Raw genomic sequence first — 12321 nt, 5'->3', positions numbered from 1 at the left:
TCACTTAGTGACCGTTGAAAGTTACAACGTCACTTTTGGGGAGGGGAATTGGGGGGGGTTGAGGGTAGAGGATGGAGTGATGGTTTAATGTACAGGGATTATTGAAGATGTATAAATATAATTAATGTAGGGTCGGGTCTGCCCAGTTACCATTTTAGAACGGTGGGGAGGGAGAAAAGAGGAGAGAGTAGGAGGTAGGAAAGAGGAGAAGAGGGGTAGAAGAGGGAGAAGAGGAAGGAAGAGGGGTAGAAGAGGGAGAAGGAAGGTGTAGGGTGGAGGGAGGAGAGGATGTAGATAAGAGAAGGGGAGGAAGGTCTGGAAAGTAGAAGAAGGTAGAAGAGGGAAGAGAGTTAAAAGGAGGGGGTGGTGACTGGGCAAGCCCAACTAATTGTATATGACTGTATGTTGGATGAGTTGTTGGATATGAATGTAAAAATGAAACTTTTTTATAAAAAAAAAAAAAAGTTACGACGTCACTGATAAAAGTGATTTCATAACATAACATATAACATATATATTTCTTATGACCATTTTCCATCCTTAAGACTGTCGCAGCCTCCTCATACTCACACGATCAAAATTTGGACGCTTGGCAACTGACTCGTAGTTACGACGGTTGCGGTGCCCAAGGGTCACGTCGTGATCGCGACCAAGTCCACAGGGAATGCAAATTCACTCAACAAGCGTGGACGAACTTAACCAACTGTGTTGATCTTTCGCAGCTCTGGCGAGAAAGCCCTCAAACTCTCTATTCCAGCAATGTTTCACTTAGCAACAGAAATGCCGGCCTCAGCTGTGGTCGTAAGTCGAGGACTACCTGTAGCCGATTCACTCCCCACCTACCTGCCAGAACTGCCTGCTTTTCAGTTGTTTAGTTTCAAACAGCCGCTTTGTCGTTGGGTCGCGTGGGCAGGAAACCAAAGCGTTATCTTTGACTGCACGACTGTTTGGCTGGTTTTCTCCACACCTTCTGGTGAAAACGGCTGCGCGGCAGAGAGCTGGGGGTGCTTCCAGCAGCAGAAAAGGGCATCCAAGCAGGAGTTGGGCAGTGGGGGAGTTCCGGCTTGAAGGACGCCTACAAGAAGGTCCATCGGTGAGAAGATCCATCGGTGAGAAACGGGCCTGCCTTAATGGGAAAGAGCGTAAGGATGACCTTGGCTTCCTGCTGTTCCTGAACGAGTGAAGTAAGTTGCTGCTTTGAACACTACAACTTCTCTTCTCTTCTCTTCTCTTCTCTTCTCTTCTCTTCTCTTCTCTTCTCTTCTCTTCTCTTCTCTTCTCTTCTCTTCTCTTCTCTTCTCTTCTCCTCTCCTCTCCTCTCTCTCTTCCTCTCCTCTCTCTCTCTTCCTTCCTTCCCTTCTCTCTTCTCTTGTTATTCTTATTATTCTCTCTCTCTTCCCTTCCTTTTCTTCTCTTCTCTTCTCTTCTCTCCTCTCTCTTCCTCTTCCCTTCCCTTCTCTCTTCTCTTGTTATTCCTATTATTCTCTTCTCTTCTCTTCTCTTCCTTCCTTCCTTCCTCTTCTCTTGTTATTCCTATTCTTCTCTTCTCTCTCTCTCTCTCTTCTCTTCCTCTTCTCTCTTCTCTTCTTCTTCTCTTCTCTTCTCTCTCTTCTCTCTCTTCTCTTCTCCTCTCCTCTCTCCTCTTCCTTCCTTCCTTCCTCTTCTCTTGTTATTCCTATTATTCTCTTCTCTTCTTCTTCTCTTCTCTTCTCTTCTCTTCTCTCTTCTCTTCTCTTCTCTTCTCTCCTCTCCTTCCTTCCTCTTGTTATTCCTATTATTCTCTTCTCTTCTCTTCTCTTCCTTCCTTCCTTCCTCTTCTCTTGTTATTCCTATTCTTCTCTTCTCTCTCTCTCTCTCTTCTCTTCCTCTTCTCTCTTCTCTTCTTCTTCTCTTCTCTTCTCTCTCTTCTCTCTCTTCTCTTCTCCTCTCCTCTCTCCTCTTCCTTCCTTCCTTCCTCTTCTCTTGTTATTCCTATTATTCTCTTCTCTTCTTCTTCTCTTCTCTTCTCTTCTCTTCTCTCTTCTCTTCTCTTCTCTTCTCTCCTCTCCTTCCTTCCTCTTGTTATTCCTATTATTCTCTTCTCTTCTCTTCCTTCCTTTTCTTCTCTTCTTCTCTTCTCTTCCTCTCTCTTCTCTCCTTCCTTCCTCTCTCTTCTCTCTTCTTGTTATTCTCTTCTTCTCTTCTTCTTCTCTCTCTCTCTCTTCCCTTCCCTTCCTTCCTCTTCTCTTGTTATTCCTATTCTTCTCTTCTTCTCTTCTTTTCTTCTCTTCTCTTCTCTTCTCTTCTCTTCCTCTTCTCTCCTCTCCTTCCTTCCTTCCCTTCCTCTTCTCTTGTTATTCCTATTATTCTCTTCTCTTCCTTCCTCTTCTCTTCTCTTCTCTTCTCTTCTCCTCCTCTTCCTCTTCCTCTTCTCTTGTTATTCCTATTCTTCTCTTCTCTTCTCTTCTCTTCTCTTCTCTTCTCTTCTCTTCCCTTCTCTCTTCTCTTGTTATTCCTATTATTCTCTTCTCTTCTTTTCTCTCCTCTCCTCTTCCCTTCCCTCTTCTCTTGTTATTCCTATTATTTTCTTCTCTTCCCTTCCCTTCCCTTCTGTCTTCTCTTGTTATTCCTATTATTCTCTTCTCTTCTCTTCTCTTCTCTTCTCTTCTCTTCTCTTCTCTTCTCTTCTCTTCTCTTTCTTCCCTTCCCTTCCCTTCCCTTCCCTTCTCTCTTCTCTTGTTATTCCTATTCTTCTCTTCTCTGAAGCCCCCTTGGTCCGTTTCTAGGCCAACATGGTGGGGTTTGCGATCTGGGGAGTCCTCGTGGACAATCGCTTTAACTAGGAGCCCACGTTGTGCTGCAGCTGCCAAAAAAGCCAATGCAATCCTAGGCTGCATTAATAGAGGGACGGAATCAAAGATCCCGAGAAATTTCCTGACAGTGAGAACAATTAACCAGTGGAACAGAAGTTGCCTCCAGAAGTTGTAAATGCTCCAAGGCTGGAAGTTTTTAAGAAGAGACTAGACAGCCACTTGTCTGAAATGGTGTAGGGTTTCCTGTCTGAACAGGGGGTTGGACTAGAAGACCTCCGAGGTCCCTTCCAACTCTGTTATTCTGTGGAACCTGGAGCTCAGATGTAGTGCCTGAAAGGAGATAGATTTTGAAAGAGGGCTTCGTTAGATGTAGGGAAGGAGAGAAGATCTGACATGGTGAAGACTAACGGATCAAGGTGTAGGGATGTTATAGAACAGGGATCTCCAACCTTGGCAACTTTAAGCCTGGCGGACTTCAACTCCCAGAATCCCCCAGCCAGCTTTGCTGGCTGGGGAATTCTGGGAGTTGAAGTCCGCCAGGCTTAAAGTTGCCAAGGTTGGAGACCCCTGTTATAGAAGATAATGGACCCATCCATTATCCATCCATTATCCATTGAGGACTTGTATACTGCACGAATCAAGAAGAGGGCCGTGAAAATATTTACAGACTCCTCGCATCCAGGACATAAACTGTTTCAACTCCTACCCTCAAAACGACGCTATAGAGCACTGCACACCAGAACAACTAGACACAAGGACAGTTTTTTCCTGAAGGCCATCACTCTGCTAAACAAATAATTCCATCAACACTGTCAAACTATTTACTGAATCTGCACTACTATTAATCTTCTCATCGTTCCCATCGCCAATCTCTTTCCATTTATGACTGTATGATTATAACTTGTTGCTGGCAATCCTTATGATTTATATTGATATATTGACCATCAATTGTATTGTAAATGTTGTACCTTGATGAACGTATCTTTTTTTTTTTTATGTACACTGAGAGCCTATGCACCAAGACAAATTCCTTGTGTGTCCAATCACACCTGGCCAATAAAAATTCTATTCTATTCTATTCTATTCTATGTTGGGTCTCTGGCGAGGGATGTTATCGACCAGCAAGGAGATGAAGAAGCTTACAAACCTAAAAATTAACATTTTAGGCCTCATTTGCCATGTCCCATAATGAATATGTCTTAATCGTGCTGAATGACAATTTATGGCCCCAACTGAGCCCTGAATATCTATTGTGAAGCGAGACAGTTGTTAAGTGAATTGTGCCCCGTTTTGCGACCTATCTAGCCAGAGCTGTTAAGTGAATCCCTGAAGTTGCTAAGTTAGTAACGCAGTTGTTAAGTGAACCTGGTTTCTTCGTTGACTTTGCTCGTCAAGAGGTCGCAAAAGGGGTTCACGTGGCCCCAGGGCAGCGCTACCGTCATAAATACATGCCAGATGCCAAGCATCCAAATCCACACGGCCATGGGGGTGTTTCAACAAGTCGGAAGTGTGACGAATGGTCGCAAGCCCCTTTTTTTTTCCAGGGCTGTTGTAACTTCGAACGGTCGCTAAACGAATGGTCATGAGTCAAGGACTATCTGTAATTCTCTCTGCTGGCTATGTTGAGTTCCATCTTGTGCAAACGCCATCAGGGAGGGTCTGAAAGATTGTGGAAAAACACACCGATTTTCCAGGGAAGGAAACACAGGGATAAGGACAAAGCACCTTCAACTCAGTGGATCTTTTTTGTTGTTAGTTGCAAAGTTGTGTCCGACCCATCGTGACCCCATGGACAACATTCCTCCAGGCCTTCCTGTCCTCCACCATCCTCCGGAGTCCATTTAAGCTCAAGTCTACAGCTTCATCCAGCCACCTTGTTCTCTGCCATCCCATTCTTCTTTTGCCCTCCATCTTTCCCAGCATTAGGCTCTTCTCCAGTGAGTCCTTCTTTCTCATTAGGTGGCCAAAGTATTTGAGCTTCATCTTCAGGATCTGACCTTCTAAAGAGCAGTCCGGGTTGATCTCCTCTAGGACTGATCGCCTTGCAGCCCAAGGGACTTGCATGAATCTTCTCCAGTACCAGTGTTGCGTCTTCAGCCCCTGAGCCTGGCCTCCTGGCAGAGAGTGACTCAGAGAGTGAGGGGGAAGAGCCGACAGGGCTTCCCTCTGCAGGACCTTCCCAGAGGCAGGCCAGGTGGAGGAGATGACGAGGCCTCTTTCTCCCGCACCTTCCCCCTCCCAGGCAATGCCTCAAGACCCAGCTGCTGACAATCAGTCCTGGTTAAATCCCAGGCATCGCAGAAAGGAGAGGCGGGAACAACAAAAGAAGGGGTGGGGCAGGCCTAGAGAGTGCTGAGTCACGGAGCCACACCCCACAGGGTATAAAAGCAGGAGGAGCTGCTCTATAGCTTCTTCTGACGGACAAAAACTGATTCTTGGAAACTTTGGCTGCAATATTTTGAGATTAAGACTTTGGCTTCTGATTATTTCTGAACTGCAATTACGCTGGTCTGAGGAGGTAAGAGAACTTGGCAGGCAATCGCAGGTCCCTTCTAACTTTGCTTAACTATTAATGATCATTGTTGCTGTGTCCTTGGGGTCACGATCCTTTATGACCTTCTGACGAGCCAAGTCAATGGGGAAGCCAGATTCACAACAACGGGGTTAAACTGAACAACTGCAATGCCTTCCTATGACGGAAAGGTCGTGAAATAAGGCGAAATTCACTTAACAACCAGGTAACTAATTTTAACAATTGCAGCGATTCATTTAACAAACGTGGTGAGAAAAAGTCACCACAAAATGGGCCAAAATGTAAACTGTCTCGCTTAGCAGTGGAAATTTCAGGCTCGGTTGCGGTCGTAAGTCGAGGACTACCCGTGATTGGCTCTCAAGGATGTTTTGCTAAATGACTTTTCTGTTTACAAATTGGGTTTCTTACAAGAGCTGTAGTCCTCGACTTACGACCACAGCTGGCATGGGTCCCACCTGGCTTGGGTTTCACTGGGCAGGATGAGAATCCATCCATAGTCAGGAACATCCATTCCTTTCTCCCAGTCTTTCTCTCTGCCCTTCATTTTTTTTTTTTTATTTGCATTTATATCCCGCCCTTCTCCGAAGACTCAGGGCGGCTTACACTATGTCAAGCAATAGTCTTCCTCCATTTGTATATTTATATACAAAGTCAACTTTATTGCCCCCAACAATCTGGGTCCTCATTTTACCTACCTTATAAAGGATGGAAGGCTGAGTCAACCTTGGGCTGGTGGGGCTTGAACCTGCGAGTAATTGCAAGCAGCTGCTGATAATAACAGACTGTCTTAGTCTGTTGAGCCACAGAGGCCCATGAACTAGTGCCCCAAGCCAATCAGCTTTGCTGGCTGAGGGATTCTGAAAGTTGAAGTCCACAAGTCTTAAAGTTTGCCAAGGTTGGAGACCCCTGCTCCAAGGTACAGGTAGTCCTCGACTTATAACAGTTCACTTAGTGACCGTTGAAAATTATAACGTCACTTTCGGGAGGGGAATTGGGGGGGGTTGAGGGTAGAGGATGGAGTGATGGTTTAATGTACAGGGATTATTGAAGATGTATAAATATAATTAATGTAGGGTCGGGTCTGCCCAGTTACCATTTTAGAACGGTGGGGAGGGAGAAAGGAGGAGAGAGTAGGAGGTAGGAAAGAGGAGAAGAGGGATAGAAGAGGGAGAAGAGGAAGGTGTAGAAGAGGGAGAAGGAAGGTGTAGGGGGGAGAGAGGAGAGGATGTAGATAAGAGAAGGGGAGGAAGGTCTGGAAAATAGAAGAAGGTAGAAGAGGGAAGAGAGTTAAAAGGAGGGGGTGGTGACTGGGCAAGCCCGACTAATTGTATATGACTGTATGTTGGATGAGTTGTTGGATATGAATGTAAAAATGAAACTTTTTTATAAAAAAAAAAAAAGTTACGACGTCACTGATAAAAGTGATTTCATAACATAACATATAACATATATATTTCTTATGACCATTTTCCATCCTTAAGACTGTCGCAGCCTCCTCATACTCACACGATCAAAATTTGGACGCTTGGCAACTGACTCGTAGTTACGACGGTTGCGGTGCCCAAGGGTCACGTCGTGATCGCGACCAAGTCCACAGGGAATGCAAATTCACTCAACAAGCGTGGGACGAACTTAACCAACTGTGTTGAATCCCTTTCGCAGCTCTGGCGAGGAAAGCCCTCAAAACTCTCTATTCCAGCAATGTTTCACTTAGCAACAGAAATGCCGGCCTCAGCTGTGGTCGTAAGTCGAGGACTACCTGTAGCCGATTCACTCCCCACCTACCTGCCAGAACTGCCTGCTTTTCAGTTGTTTAGTTTCAAACAGCCGCTTCGTCGTTGGGTCGCGTGGGCAGGAAACCAAAGCGTTATCTTTGACTGCACGACTGTTTGGCTGGTTTTCTCCACACCGTCTGGTGAAAACGGCTGCGCGGCAGAGAGCTGGGGGTGCCTCCAGCAGCAGAAAAGGGCATCCAAGCAGGAGTTGGGCAGTGGGGGAGTTCTGGCTTGAAGGACGCCTACAAGAAGGTCCATCGGTGAGAAGATCCATCGGTGAGAAACGGGCCTGCCTTAATGGGAAAGAGCGTAAGGATGACCTTGGCTTCCTGCTGTTCCTGAAGGAGTGAAGTAAGTTGCTGCTTTGAACACTACAACTTCTCTTCTCTTCTCTTCTCTTCTCTTCTCCTCTCCTCTCCTCTCCTCTCCTCTCCTCTCCTCTCCTCTCCTCTCTCCTCTCCTCCCTCCTCTCCTCCTCCCTCCTTCCTTCTCTCTCTCTCTTGTTATTCTATTATTCTCTCTTCTCTTCTTCTTCTCTCTCTCTCTCCTCCCTCCTCTTCCTTCCCTTCTCTCTTCTTGTTATTCCTATTATTCTCTTCTCTCTCTCTTCCTTCCTTCCTTCCTCTTCTTGTTATCTATTCTTCTTCTTCTCTTCTCTCTCTCTCTTCTCTTCTTCCTCTCTCTTTATTCCTATTCTCCTTCTCTCTCTTCTCTCTTCTCCTTCTCCTCTTCCTTCCCTTCCTTCCTCTTCTCTTGTTATTCCTATTATTCTCTCTCTCTCTCTTCTCTCTTCTTCTTCTCTCTTCTTCTCTCTCTCTCTCTCTCTCTCCTTTTCTTCTCTTGTTATTCCTATTATTCTCTTCTTCTCTTCTCTTCTCTCTCTCTCTTCCTCTCTCTTTATTCCTATTATTCTCTCTTCTTCTCTCCTCTTCCTTCCCTTCTTGTTATTCCTATTATTTTCTTCTCTCTCTTTTCCTTCCCTCTCTTCTGTCTTCTTGTTATTCCTATTCTCTCTCTTCTCTCTCTTCTCTCTCTCTCTCTCTCTCTTCTCTTCTTTCTCTCTCCTTCCTTCCTTCCCTTCTCTTCTGTTATTCTATTATTCTCTCTTCTCTTCTTCCTTCCTTCCCTTCCTTCTTCTCTTCTTTTGTTATTCATTATTCTCTTCTTCTCTTCCTTCTTCCTTCCTCTTGTTATTCTATTATTCTCTCTTCTCTTCTCTCTTCTCTTCCTCTTCCTTCTTCTTGTTATTCTATTATTCTCTTCTCTTCCTTCCTTCTCTTCTTCTTCTCTTCTCTTCCTTCCCTTCCTTCCTTCCTTCCCTTCCTTCCTTCCTCTTGTTATTCCTATTATTCTTCTTCTCTTCCTTCTCTCTCTTCTTCTTCTTCCTTCCTTCCCTTCCTCTCTTCTTGTTATCTATTATTCTCTTCTCTCTTCTTCTTCTCTTCCTTCCTCTTCCTCCTTCCTTCCATCTTCTCTTGTTATTCTATTATTCTCTTCTCTCTTCCCTTCCTTCCTCTTCCTTCCTCTTCTCTTGTTATTCCTATTATTCTCTCTTCTCTTCTCTCTCTTCCTTCCCTTCCTTCTCTTCTCTTCTCTTCTCTTCTCTCTCTTCCTTCCTTCCCTTCCTTCTTCCCTTCCTTCCTTCCTCTTCTTGTTATTCCTATTATTCTCTTCTCTTCTCTTCTCTTCTCTCTCTTCTCTTCTCTTCTCTTCTCTTCCTCTTCCTTCCTTCCCTTCCTTCCTCTTCTTGTTATTCCTATTATTCTCTTCTTCTTCTTCTTCTCTTCTCTTCCTTCCTTCCTTCCTTCCTTCCCTTCCATCTTCTCTTGTTATTCCTATTATTCTCTTCTCTTCCTTCCTTCCCTTCCTTCCTCTTCTCTTCTTGTTATTCTATTATTCTTCCTCCTTCCTTCCTCTCTCTCTTGTTATTCTATTATTCTCTTCTCTTCTTCTCTTCCTTCCTTCCTTCCTCTTCTCTTGTTATTCCTATTATTCTCTTCTCTTCTCTTCTCTTCTCTCTCTCTTCTCTTGTTATTCCTATTATTTTCTTCTTCTCTCTCTCCTCTTCCTTCCTCTTCTCTCTTGTTATTCCTATTATTCTTCTTCTCTTCTCTTCCTCTTCCTTCTCTTCCTCTTCTCTTGTTATTCCTATTATTCTTCTTCTCTTCCTTCCTTCTTCTCTTCTCTGTTATTCTATTATTCTCTCTCTCTCTTCTTCTCTTCTCTTCTCTCTCTCTTCTTCCTTCCTTCCCTTCCTTCCTTCTCTCTCTCTCTTGTTATTCCTATTCTTCTCTTCTCTGAAGCCCCTTGGTCCGTTTCTAGGCCAACATGGTGGGGTTTGCGATCTGGGGAGTCCTCGTGGACAATCGCTTTAACTAGGAGCCCACGTTGTGCTGCAGCTGCCAAAAAAAGCCAATGCAATCCTAGGCTGCATTAATAGAGGGACGGAATCAAAGATCCCGAGAAATTTCCTGACAGTGAGAACAATTAACCAGTGGAACAGAAGTTGCCTCCAGAAGTTGTAAATGCTCCAAGGCTGGAAGTTTTTAAGAAGAGACTAGACAGCCACTTGTCTGAAATGGTGTAGGGTTTCCTGTCTGAACAGGGGGTTTATTTATTTATTTATTTATTTATTTTGTCACAACATCATACAAAAAGATTATATAGTATATACACATATAAACATATATAGGAAGAAGAAAAGAAAAACAATAGGACAGGAACGGTAGGCACGTTTGTGCGCTTATGCACGCTCCTTATGGTCCTCTTAGGAATGGGGTGAGGTCAATAGTAGAAAGTTTTTGGTTAAAGCTATTAGGATTATGGGAAGAGACCACAGAGTCAGGTAAAGTATTCCAAGCACTGATGATTCTGTTGCAGAAGTCATATTTTCTGCAATCTAGATTAAAGCGGTTTACATTAAGTTTAAATCTATTGGTTGGACTAGAAGACCTCCAAGGTCCCTTCCAACTCTGTTATTCTGTGGAACCTGGAGCTCAGATGTAGTGCCTGAAAGGAGATAGATTTTGAAAGAGGGCTTCGTTAGATGTAGGGAAGGAGAGAAGATCTGACATGGTGAAGACTAACGGATCAAAGTGTAGGGATGTTATAGAACAGGGATCTCCAACCTTGGCAACTTTAAGCCTGGCGGATTTCAACTCCCAGAATCCCCAGCCAGCTTTGCTGGCTGAATTCTGGGAGTTGAAGTCCGCCAGGCTTAAAGTTGCCAAGGTTGGAGACCCCTGTTATAGAAGATAATGGACCCATCGGCTATGTTGGGTCTCTGGCGAGGGATGTTATCGACCAGCAAGGAGATGAAGAAGCTTACAAAACCTAAAAATTAACATTTTAGGCCTCATTTGCCATGTCCCATTATGAATATGTCTTAATCGTGCTGAATGACAATTTATGGCCCCAACTGAGCCCTGAATTTCTGTTGTGAAGCGAGACAGTTAAGTGAATTGTGCCCCGTTTTGCGACCTATCTAGCCAGAGCTGTTAAGTGAATCCTTGAAGTTGCTAAGTTAGTAACGCAGTTGTTAAGTGAACCTGGTTTCCTCGTTGACTTTGCTCGTCAAGAGGTCGCAAAAGGGGTTCATGTGGCCCCTGTCGTGTCCCACTCCTCCGCTGACGGCCGGGTCAGGGAAATCCGAATCAGGTGTGCCTCTGCAGCTCTGCCAAAGTCCTAGCAAAGTCCTCAAGGCAGGCAGGAGACCAGAAAGTGACTTCAGCAAGATATGTTTAGACTTTGCCTGACTCAGAGAATGCCAGAAAGCAGGTCCTTTATATAGGCCATGGGGTGTGGCTCCATGACTCAGCACTTATCCAGGCCTGCCCCTCCCTTCCTTCTGTTGACGCCGCTTATCAATTCTCCTGAAGCGAGGGTCACTCCAGTCAGCAGCTGTTGGTAATTGACCTCCCTCAGGCTCACATGCTGTGGGGGAGGGGGAGGGGTCTAGTTGCTCCGTTTGCCTGGGCATGGAGCCAGAGCTGGGGGCTGGAGGCGCTTCTTCTTCCTCAGCCTGTCTGGGCATGGAGCCAGGGCTGGGGCCGGGAGGCATGCTGGGACATTCCTCAGCGTTCGGAAGCAGATAAGAAGGCCCCGGCTGTGGGGAAAGCGGACGAGGCACAACAGCCCCAGGGCAGCGCTACCATCATAAATACATGCCAGATGCCAAGCATCCAAATCCACATGGCCATGGGGGTCCTTCAACAAGTCGGAAGTGTGACGAATGGTTGCAAGCCCCTTTTTTTCAGGGCTGTTGTAACTTCGAACGGTCGCTAAACGAATGGTCATGAGTCAAGGAGTTCCATCTTGTGCAAACGCCATCAGGGAGGGTCTGAAAGATTGTGGAAAAACACACCGATTTTCCAGGGAAGGAAACACAGGGATAAGGACAAAGCACCTTCAACTCAGTGGATCTTTTTTGTTGTTAGTTGCAAAGTTGTGTCCGACCCATCGTGACCCCATGGACAACATTCCTCCAGGCCTTCCTGTCCTCCACCATTCTCCGGAGTCCATTTAAGCTCAAGCCTACAGCTTCAGTGACTCCATCCAGCCACCTCGTTCTCTGCCATCCCATTCTTCTTTTGCCCTCCATCTTTCCCAGCATTAGGCTCTTCTCCAGTGAGTCCTTCTTTCTCATTAGGTGGCCAAAGTATTTGAGCTTCATCTTCAGGATCTGACCTTCTAAAGAGCAGTCCGGGTTGATCTCCTCTAGGACTGATCGCCTTGCAGCCCAAGGGACTTGCATGAATCTTCTCCAGTACCAGTGTTGCGTCTTCAGCCCCTGAGCCTGGCCTCCTGGCAGAGAGTGACTCAGAGAGTGAGGGGGAAGAGCCGACAGGGCTTCCCTCTGCAGGACCTTCCCAGAGGCAGGCCAGGTGGAGGAGATGACGAGGCCTCTTTCTCCCGCACCTTCCCCCTTCCAGGCAACGCCTCAAGACCCAGCTGCTAACAATCAGTCCTGGTTAAATCCCAGGCATCGCAGAAAGGAGAGGTGGGAACAACACAAGAAGGGGTGGGGCAGGCCTAGAGAGTGCTGAGTCACGGAGCCACACCCCACAGGGTATAAAAGCAGGAGGAGCTGCTCTATAGCTTCTTCTGACGGACAAAAACTGATTCTTGGAAACTTTGGCTGCAATATTTTGAGACTAAGACTTTGGCTTCTGTTTATTTCTGAACTGCGATTACGCTGGTCTGAGGAGATAAGAGAACTTGG

At 45.7% G+C, this 12321-nt stretch overlaps 1 protein-coding gene across 3 annotated transcripts in view; it reads left to right on the top strand.

The window, feature by feature from the left end:
• The first annotated feature begins 993 nt into the window (after positions 1-993).
• LOC131194888 (uncharacterized) overlaps positions 994-12321 on the top strand; it is a 28627-nt gene continuing 17299 nt past the window's right edge. For 2 of the 3 annotated variants that reach the window (XM_058176451.1, XM_058176449.1), the window contains exon 1: positions 7261-7451. The gene's annotated coding sequence lies outside the window, so the exon portion shown is untranslated. Of the gene's footprint in view, positions 1185-7260; positions 7452-12321 lie in introns of those variants that run through there. The other variant, XM_058176450.1, reaches the window with a different exon arrangement.

Source organism: Ahaetulla prasina, chromosome 3 (assembly GCF_028640845.1).
Source record: "Ahaetulla prasina isolate Xishuangbanna chromosome 3, ASM2864084v1, whole genome shotgun sequence".
NCBI classification, from domain to species: Eukaryota; Metazoa; Chordata; class Lepidosauria; order Squamata; family Colubridae; genus Ahaetulla; species Ahaetulla prasina.
This window is presented reverse-complemented; position numbering and strand designations above follow the sequence as displayed.